This window comes from Pelophylax lessonae, assembly GCF_965119305.1.
Source record: "Pelophylax lessonae genome assembly, chromosome: 3".
NCBI lineage: Eukaryota > Metazoa > Chordata > Amphibia > Anura > Ranidae > Pelophylax > Pelophylax lessonae.
In genome coordinates this window covers 261,655,212-261,664,395 of record NC_138770.1, presented here as the reverse complement: position 1 = coordinate 261,664,395, position 9,184 = coordinate 261,655,212, and positions in this window count along the sequence as shown.

Sequence of the window (9,184 nt, the reverse complement as noted above, 5' to 3'; positions counted from 1 at the left end):
CCAGAATGCAGGAACTTGGTCACATTGAGGAGGTGGACTGTAAAGGATTGTCGGTATCTCCGCCTGGATAGTGGGCCTGAATAGTGGACAGAGATGCAACAAACACGTAGCTGGGTCTTCTACAAGAGAAAGATTTGTTAGATCAGCAATCAGTTCACATATCACTTGCCAAAAGGGACATATTAGCATTATCCATTAGCAAGCCTAAAAAACAAAAAAGAGTAATGTGCCCCTAGTATCACCACTCCTTCAGTAATGGGGATCGGCATTCAGAAAAATGTTGTGCAGTTTTACCCTAACTCTGTACATTCTGTTCAGTAACTTATATCTGGATTCTTGAAACCTAGAAGAGACTGAGGATTTGTGAAGAAAATATATAATGTGGTCCCTTTGCTCCGGATCTTTGATCACTTTCCACGCCAGTAAGAAAAGAAAAACGTATTTCTCTGTGGTAGAGGTTAGAGCAGAGGATAGAGCTTGAAGGGTCAGACAAGTCAGCAGCAGGAGATTGAATTGACTGTAAAAAATGCTGGAAGCCCTGCCACATATGCAAAGAAGTATTGACTACCGACTGCATGGGGAGACAGACTTCCAACCATCAGCATCCCTAAAATCCATCAATCTAAAAGCCCTCTTATGTAACAGTAGGCAAACCTTTGGGTCTGAGATTCCAGGAGGTAAAACAGAGTTTCCAATTACTGGAAGCATTGGGACATTGCGTCAAGAGCTAGGGAGGGATTAATGCATCTTTGCTATAGCCCTGAATGCAGTACCAATAAGTTGATGGGAGCACCTGTAGGGGGGCGGAGGACATGGACTGTTCTAAAGACACCCAACACTTAGATTTAGCGTGCTTGCATCTATAAGAGTCTGGAAAGGTGTACTGTATGATGGTAGAACTGGGTGTGGGAATCTCATACCACCTAAATGTTTTCTAAATCTTAGGGTATTGGCATGTATTCTAGGCTGCCAGCCAGTCCATAAAAGCTGTGAGTGTTGCCTTTTTTTTTGTTACATTTTCTGCTTAGACAATGATTCTTTTTACACTACAGTGCTTTGTTGTGTTCTATAAACAGCAGTTAGTACTATAGCAATAGCGATATGACTGTATGGTTGGCAGTTGCTGTGATCTAATTTGTAGGCAGGCTTGTTAGCAACACCATTTGCTGTCCTTCTATCTTAGGTCCTAGCCTTTTGGTCCCATGAAATAATGTCGGGTAGTGCTTGCACAAGCTCCCATTTCTAATATCCCTATATTTTATTTATTTTATTTTGCAACATAGCAAAATCTTTCAGTGCACCTTTTCATTGCATTTCCTCTGCAGTTACAGTATCTCACAAAAGTGAATACACCTCTCACATTTTTGTAAATATTTTATTATACCTTTTCATGTGACAACACTGAAGAAATGACACTTTGCTACAATGTAAAGTAGTGGGTGTACAGCTTGTATAACAGTGTAAATTTGCTGTGCCCTTAAAATAACTGAACACAGTGCTGGAAAATAATGATGGCCACCCAAACTATTGACACTTTGGGCCCAATTTGGACATTTACGCTTAGGGGTGTACTCACTTTTGTTGCCAGCAGTTTAGACATTAACGGCTGTGTGTTGAGTTATTTTACACTGTTATACAAGCTGTACACTTAATACTTTACATTGTAGCAAAGTGTCATTTCTTCAGTGTTGTCACATAAAAAAAATAATAAAATATTTACAAAAATGTGAGGAGTGTACTCACATTTGTGAGATACTGTACATTTATTTTACTAATTCCCCTGCATCCAATCTTCCTTGTCAATCTTACAATCATCTGTTTCAAAATCAAGCGAAATCTTGGGTGCGTTGACTTGTTGGCACCCCAAGCTGCTTGTCAAAATCTTCTCTTCTGGGCCTGCGTATGTGCTCCTCCCATTTATTCTTAAGGGGAGATAATACTGTACGCATTGGTGATGCACAAACGCTCCATGGGACTTAATGTAGAAATTTGTGCGTCTGCTTGGGCCTGGCAGAAAAGATTTTGACGACGCTGAGGAAGATGCATAACCGAGACCTCACTGTACTCTTTAACCTAGTTACCAGATTACATGTATTTTCCTGCAGCCCCATGTATTTTCAACTTTTTGTGTATTCTTTTTTTAATTCTTTATTTTGTTCAAGAAAGAAGAGACATGATCCAATAAAATAAGTCACATTTGTGATATTGATAGACAGCATCTCTCTTTGTGTATTCCTAAGTTTTATACCATCCAAGTTGTGCGTTTAACGAAATTTGCCTTTTTTATTTTGTTCCAAGGTTGAAGAAATTTTAGATGGTAGAAAAATAAAGATCCCTGTAAGATTGCGACATTGAAATGTCCATGCTCTGTTGGCACAAGATTAGAAGAAATATTTCACTGATTATCAGTATAAATGATAATTCAGAAATAACAGCCTTGCAAACAACAAAGAACTTGACAAGTTTTATAGATAATATTAATACAATAGACTCATTTACAGAAATGGAAGGACAAGAAATAGTGGTATTGTACATTGAAATCAGCAATTGGTTTCATTTTCTAAGTTGCATAAAAATAATCAGCTGGAATAGGATTACTTGCTACGGATATCTATGCCTTTCTTATCTGCCTTACATCACGATTGTCGTATTATATTACACAAACATGATTCTGCCAGTATTGCTGTGCATGAAGAGATTGCAGATTACCTCATAAAATGAGATAAATGTGGGGCTTAAACAGAAAATGTAATATGGTATCTTGTTTTCCTGTGCAAAAATATTCTAATAAAGTGTAGAATGTAATTATTGGGCTTACCTAGAGGTATTCATATCTGGTAGATATTTCCAGAGATGATTTACTTTGCAAAACAGGCAGATGCAAATTCACAGGTTTGGAAATGGAGAAGGCTGGTCTTTGAACATTACTTTAAAGTGACTCTGTCACTCAGATATAAAGTGCAAACATCCCACTATGCCTGATTGCTGGGCCCTTCTCATATTAGGCAGAGCACCTCTTATACATTTTTATTGAGCAGTAACTATGATGGACTACACAAACAGACACATATTTGCAAATATATGTTGAAGCTATAATGCCATTGCCTGTGTACTGCGGTCCTAAGTTTACTTTTTGAAAGTCTCTAAGTTTAACCACTTTACCCCCTGAGGATTTTGCTGGGTAATGACCAGGCCCTATTTTGCAATTTGGCACTGCGTTACTTTAATGGACAATTGCGCGGCCATGCAAAAAAAAAAAAAAGCGACAATTTTGAAAAAAAAAAAACAATATTTTTCACATTATGCTATATAACATTCCCAAAAATAAAAAATGTAAAAATCTAAATTTTTTAACATTTTAGGCCAATTTGTTTTCTGCTATATATTTTTGGCAAAAAAAATCGCAATAAGCAATAAGCGTATTTTGATTGGTTTGCGCAAAAGTTATTGCATTTACTAATTATGGGAAAGAGTTATGTCATTTTTATTGTTTTTTTTTTTACTAGTAATGGCGACGATCTGAGATTTTTTTGCGGGACTGCGACATTGCGGCGGACAGATCGGACCCCTGAATGACATTTTTGACACTTTTGGGGGGACCAGTGACATTACTACAGTAATCAGTGCAAAAAATATGCACTGTTACTGTAATAATGTCATTGGCAGGGAAGGGGGTTAATACTATCAGTGATCAAGGGGTTAAATGTAAGCCTAGAGGAGTGATTCTAACTGTGGGGTGGTTGGGCTTGTGAGATCATCACAGAGACATGTGATCCTATATAGCAGGATCACATAGCCTCTATGATCACTTTAGGGAGAACGACAGAAAGCTGTGTTTACATCAGCTGTCCGTCCTTCTCTGTCAGTGGGGGGAGATCGCGAGTGGACAGCGGCCATCGGAGCTGCCTGTCACACGCACTGGCTCCCCGGCTGACGAGCTGTGGCGCGCGCTCACTCCCTAGAGTCTCCTGAGTGAGAGACGTAGTGCTACGTCGGTTTGCCCAGGAGCGGCCGCCTGCCGCAGTAAATCTGCAGTGGGCGGTCGTCAAGGGGTTAAGCATACTGTATATAACAGGAGATAAACTTAAGTGATTGTAAAGGCATAAGGTTTTTTTACCTCTATGCAATTTGTGTGAACCAGCCCCCCAGCCCCCACTGATACTTACCAGTGCCCCATCTCGATCCAGCGATGTGCACGAGAGCAGCGGCTATCCAGGGTCTCTTTCTCCTCATTAGCTGACACAGCAGCTGGAGCCATTGTCAATCACAGCCAGTGAGCTAATGAGGAGAAAGCGTGGGTGGGGCCGAGCTGTTATCCATGTGTCAATGGACATGCAGAGCAGCTTCTCTGGAGCGAGCCTGCTCGGGTGCCCCCGTAGCAAGCTGAATGCTATAGGGGCAGTTGACAGAAGGGGGGGGCCAGTATTGTGGCTCTTCTGTGCACAACCACTGCACAGAGCAGGTAAATATGACATGTTTTTTTTTTTAATCTGCATTTAATGTCACTTTAATCGAAGGTTTGCCTGGAGGGAGCCCACTCCTCCTTAAAGGCACGTGGACACGTTGGATGCTCAGCAAGAGCAAAATGGCAGCTGGAGGCATTGAATGTGTCCCCACACCAAATCCAGCAAACAAGCTATTTAACAAAATAACTAACACCCAAACCTATAACTAGCCTTTGCAGTAAGGTGCACATGGAAGGGAATAGCACAACACAAACAGACAAAAATTTCACAGCACACTCACCAGCTAGCCTGCAAAAAAAAAAAATTGACCCTGTCTAACAATTCCCATTAAAACTGAGGTTTTAGTTGCATACATTTGCAAATATATGTTGAAGCCACAATGCCTGTGTCAAGGCTCCTCTGTGCGGTCCTTAGTCTATATTTTTTGAGAGTCTCCAAGTTGAAACATATATATATCAGTGCATAAATTAAGGGTAGGTTTGCCTGGAGGAATCCCGCTCCTCCTTAAATGCACAGAGACACATTGGATGCCCAGCAAGAGCACAATAGGGGCGTTTTGTTTTTTTTTACAGGTTAGCTAGTTAGTATGCTGGGAAATTTTGGTCTGTGTTGTGTGTTGCCCTTCCATGTGCATCTTACTGCAAAGGCTAGTTATAGGTTGGGGTGGTTGCCATCTTTTTGTATAACCAGAGGTGGGGGACTTGAGTCACATGACTTGACTTAAGTCAGACTTAAGTCACCAGTTTGAGGACTTGAGACTTGCTTGACTAAAATTAATAAAAGACTCGACTTGACTTTGACTTGGTATTCATGACTTGAGACTTGACTTTGACTTGAGACATATGACTCGAAATGACTTTACTTTTTTAAGTTATTAAATATTTGCATTTTCTCAAGATGTGTTAAAGCAAAATGAATGTGCCTGTTATGTTTCTGACACCACAGTCACTTAAAACACCTCAGTGTGTTCTGATTTTTAGGACACTGGCTGTTTAACAATGGAAATACTTAAAGTGGAGTTACACCCATTTTAATAAGTTTAGATGTATGTAATCCCCTTTAAAAATACTTTTACCAATGTAAACTATTTTTTTTTTCAAGGAAATATCTTTTTTTCTTCTTTATTCATGCGCACTTCCGGGTCTGGTCGCCTATAGGCGATTACGCCACTCGGCGATTCACAAGGGCTGCTGGGATGTATCCCAGCACCTCTTGCGAATCGCCTAGTGACGAAATCTCGCATTATTACACCGGCACCAGCTGTACTTGGATGTATTGCATTGAGTCTGTTCTCTGCCCTGCCTCCTCTCAGTGAGCTCTACGGTATGTAATGCTTCCAGTCTGCGCTCACTGAGAGGAGGTGGGGCTGAGGCGGAGCGTAGCTCGGACTCAAAGCAATACATCCCGTAGAGCTCACTGAGAGGAGGCGGGGCGGAGGCGGGGCGGAGCACGGACTCAATGCAATACATCCAAGTACAGCTGGTGCCGGTGTAATAATGCAGGATTTCATCACTATGCGATTCGCAAGGGCTGCTGGGATACATCGTAGCGGCCGGACCCGGAAGTGCGGATGAATAAAGAAGAAAAAAAGGTATTTCCTTGCAAAAAAAATAAAAAATAGTTTCCATTCGTAAAAGTATTTTTAAAGTGCATTACATACATCTAAACTTATTAAAATGGGTGGAACTCCACTTTAACATGTTTTTAGTGACTGTGGTGTTGAAACATGACCGGACGAAGGATTTGGAGCTGTTTGGGCATTCAAAATGTTTCTTTAATATGCCAAGAAAAAAACAATAAGCAGTTTTGTTAATGTTGAAAATAAATCAAAACCTTTCCTGACCAATGACTTTTAACTGATTTAACCACTTGCCGACCGCCGCACGACTATCTACGGCGGCGGTCAGCCCCTCACAGGCAAAGTGACGTAGGTCTACGTCGCTCGCCTGTGAGGGTTTAGGGAGCGAGCGCGCGCCGCCGGAGGCGCGCTCCCGCTCCCGCGTGGTCACGGACCCCCCCGCGCGTGTGACCGGCGGACCCGATCGCCGCCGGCCACTCTGCGATCGGCGGGGCAGAGGGAGAAAGTCAGGCAGCTTGTGTAAACAAGCTGCCTGTCATTCTCCTCTCTGTATGAGAGCTGATCACATGGATCTACTATGTAGATCCATTGATCACTCTGCATACAGTTGAAGCCACAGCCAATCACAGTTAGAATCACGCCCCTAGGGACACATACAGCCCCTCCCTCTCAAATAAAGTTAACCCCTTCACTACCAGTGTATTTTTACAGTAACAGTGCATATATATAGCACTGATTACTGTAGAAATGTCACTGGTAACCCCAAAAGTGTCAAAAATGTCAGTCAAGGGTCCGATCTTTCCGCCGCAATGTCGCAGTACCGCAAAAAAAATCGCAGATCGCCGCCATTACGCGTTAAAAAAAAAACAACAAAAATGACAAAAATCTTTCCCTTTGTTAGTAAACGCAATAACTTTTGCGCAAACCAATCAAAATACGCTTTTTGCGATTTTTTTTACCAAACATAGGTAGCATAAAACAAATTGGCCGAAAATATTAAAAAATTTTGATTTTTACATTTTTTTTTGGGGGAATTTCATATAAAAAAACGGGAAAAATATTGCTATTTTTGCAAAATTTACGCTCTTTTTTTGTTTATAGCGCGTGATCAAAAAATCGCACAGGTGATCAAATACCGCCAAAAGAAAGCTCTGTTTGTGGGAAAAAAAGGACGCCAAATTCGTTTAGGTACAGCGTCGCACGACCGCGCAATTGTCCGTTAAAGTCACGCAGTGCCGAATCGCAAAATACCCTCTGGTCGTTTAGCAGCCAAATCCTCCGGGGCTTAAGTGGTTAAAGGTGAAAATTGGGGTAGTTCAGTATTTTGACTTGATTTGTGACTTGACCAAAATAAATTACTTGACTTGACTTGCTTGACTTCTAGCAGGGACCCGACTTGACTTGCTTGCTTTTCGCCACAGTAACTTGGAACTTGCTTGAGACTTGAAGGTAAGACTTGAGACTTTCACATGTGTGACTAAAGCCCCGTACACACGTACCAATTGTCGGCCGAACGATCGGCCGTCTTTTGTCCGGTGCTGTCGTGTTGGTTGAAAAGTGCTCAAGACTGCACACGAATTTTGTCGGCCAACAACAACCAACTTCAGAAGTGATGTCATGTGATGGTTAACTTTCCGTGTGTTTTTTCTTTTCTGAGCATGCCCAGTCTTGCTCATCTGGCTTTTGTCGGACGAAATCTGTACTGACTGACGAACAATCGGCCATTCTGGTGTTGGCCAACAAAAATTTTATAGCATGCAGACCAGATTTTGTTCGGCCGAAAAGTCGCAGTCGGTTGTCGGAAGCATCATACTAACAAGCCGACAATAGGCCGATCGGACGTTGGCCGAATATTTACGGCCGACAATCGGTACGTGTGTACGGGCCTTTACTCCCATGTCTGTGTATAACTATGATGGAATGCCTCACTGGCCATTATGAATGTACACAAGGCAGGAAGGAAAAGGTAAGCTTCAGCATGGCTTTGCTTTAACCAGAATTCCTAAAATAAGAAGCTATATAAATGTGATCAAATGCAAGACATTAGACTCTGCATACACTATATGAAATGAAAAATAAAAAAAAATTGGAACAAATTGCAACCATTTCACATCACAGCAAGTCAAATTGGTACATTTTGACAAGATGAGATCTGTTTAACTGCTATAGGCAAAAGCACCTACTTTTTTCTGTTTTGCAGAATTATTTTTAAGGAATTACACTGGCTAATGGTGAACCTTTCTTTGACAGGTTTTAAAAACTCTTATTGTCAGATAAGCATGTGCTATGAATTACTATTGGGTAATTGCCTTTAATCAGAAACTGAATTATTTTTCAAACAATTTTACTGATCTAGTCATGTCTATCTGCTCTTTACATAGCTTTTGTCAGGGTTCACACAAAAATGCATACATTAACATTCACTAATTTAAATTGGAAAAAACGTTTAAAACAATTGACTTCATGGCAAAATGCAGTTCAGTTCAGCCATAATGCATAATTCAATTCTTTTTTTGCAATGCACTGCATTGCTGTGAACTGGTCTCATTCAAAGCATTGTATATCATTTTATTTTGCTGTCTATAAAAATGTAGCACAATGGATAACGAAGTGTCCTTTATAGCTCTTCTTTTTTTAGATATAATAATGTAAGCTGTTTTTCTTTTTGCCTTTGTTAAAAAAAGAAAACTATTTTAACGTTTTTCGGGCCTGAAACATGGCCTGGTAATAAAGGAGTATTGCAGGCTGGAACTCAAGTGGTTAAACCCTTTTTGTGCTAATATTTAGTGACTCCAAATGTTTTGACACATATGCATCAATGTAACAGCCAGAAAACTAGTATTTTCAGAGGAAATAAACAATGGTAGCCTACATACATGTTCTCTCTGGCATACTTTAAACTAATTTAGGCCATTTGCTCTAAGGCAGAATGTGATCCGTGATAAAAAAAACAGAGGGCTGTCTCAACAGATGATTTGAGAAAGTGGTCACCTCAAATTACAAGAAGATTATAAATATACTTTGTTCTAGAAGGTGTCACCAGCCAGGTTTGGAAAGTAAAAGGTAAAACCCAACTCTGGGCTGATTATAAATGTAGCCATGCAGTAGTATTATCACTGCACTGCATTGGTTAAAAGCT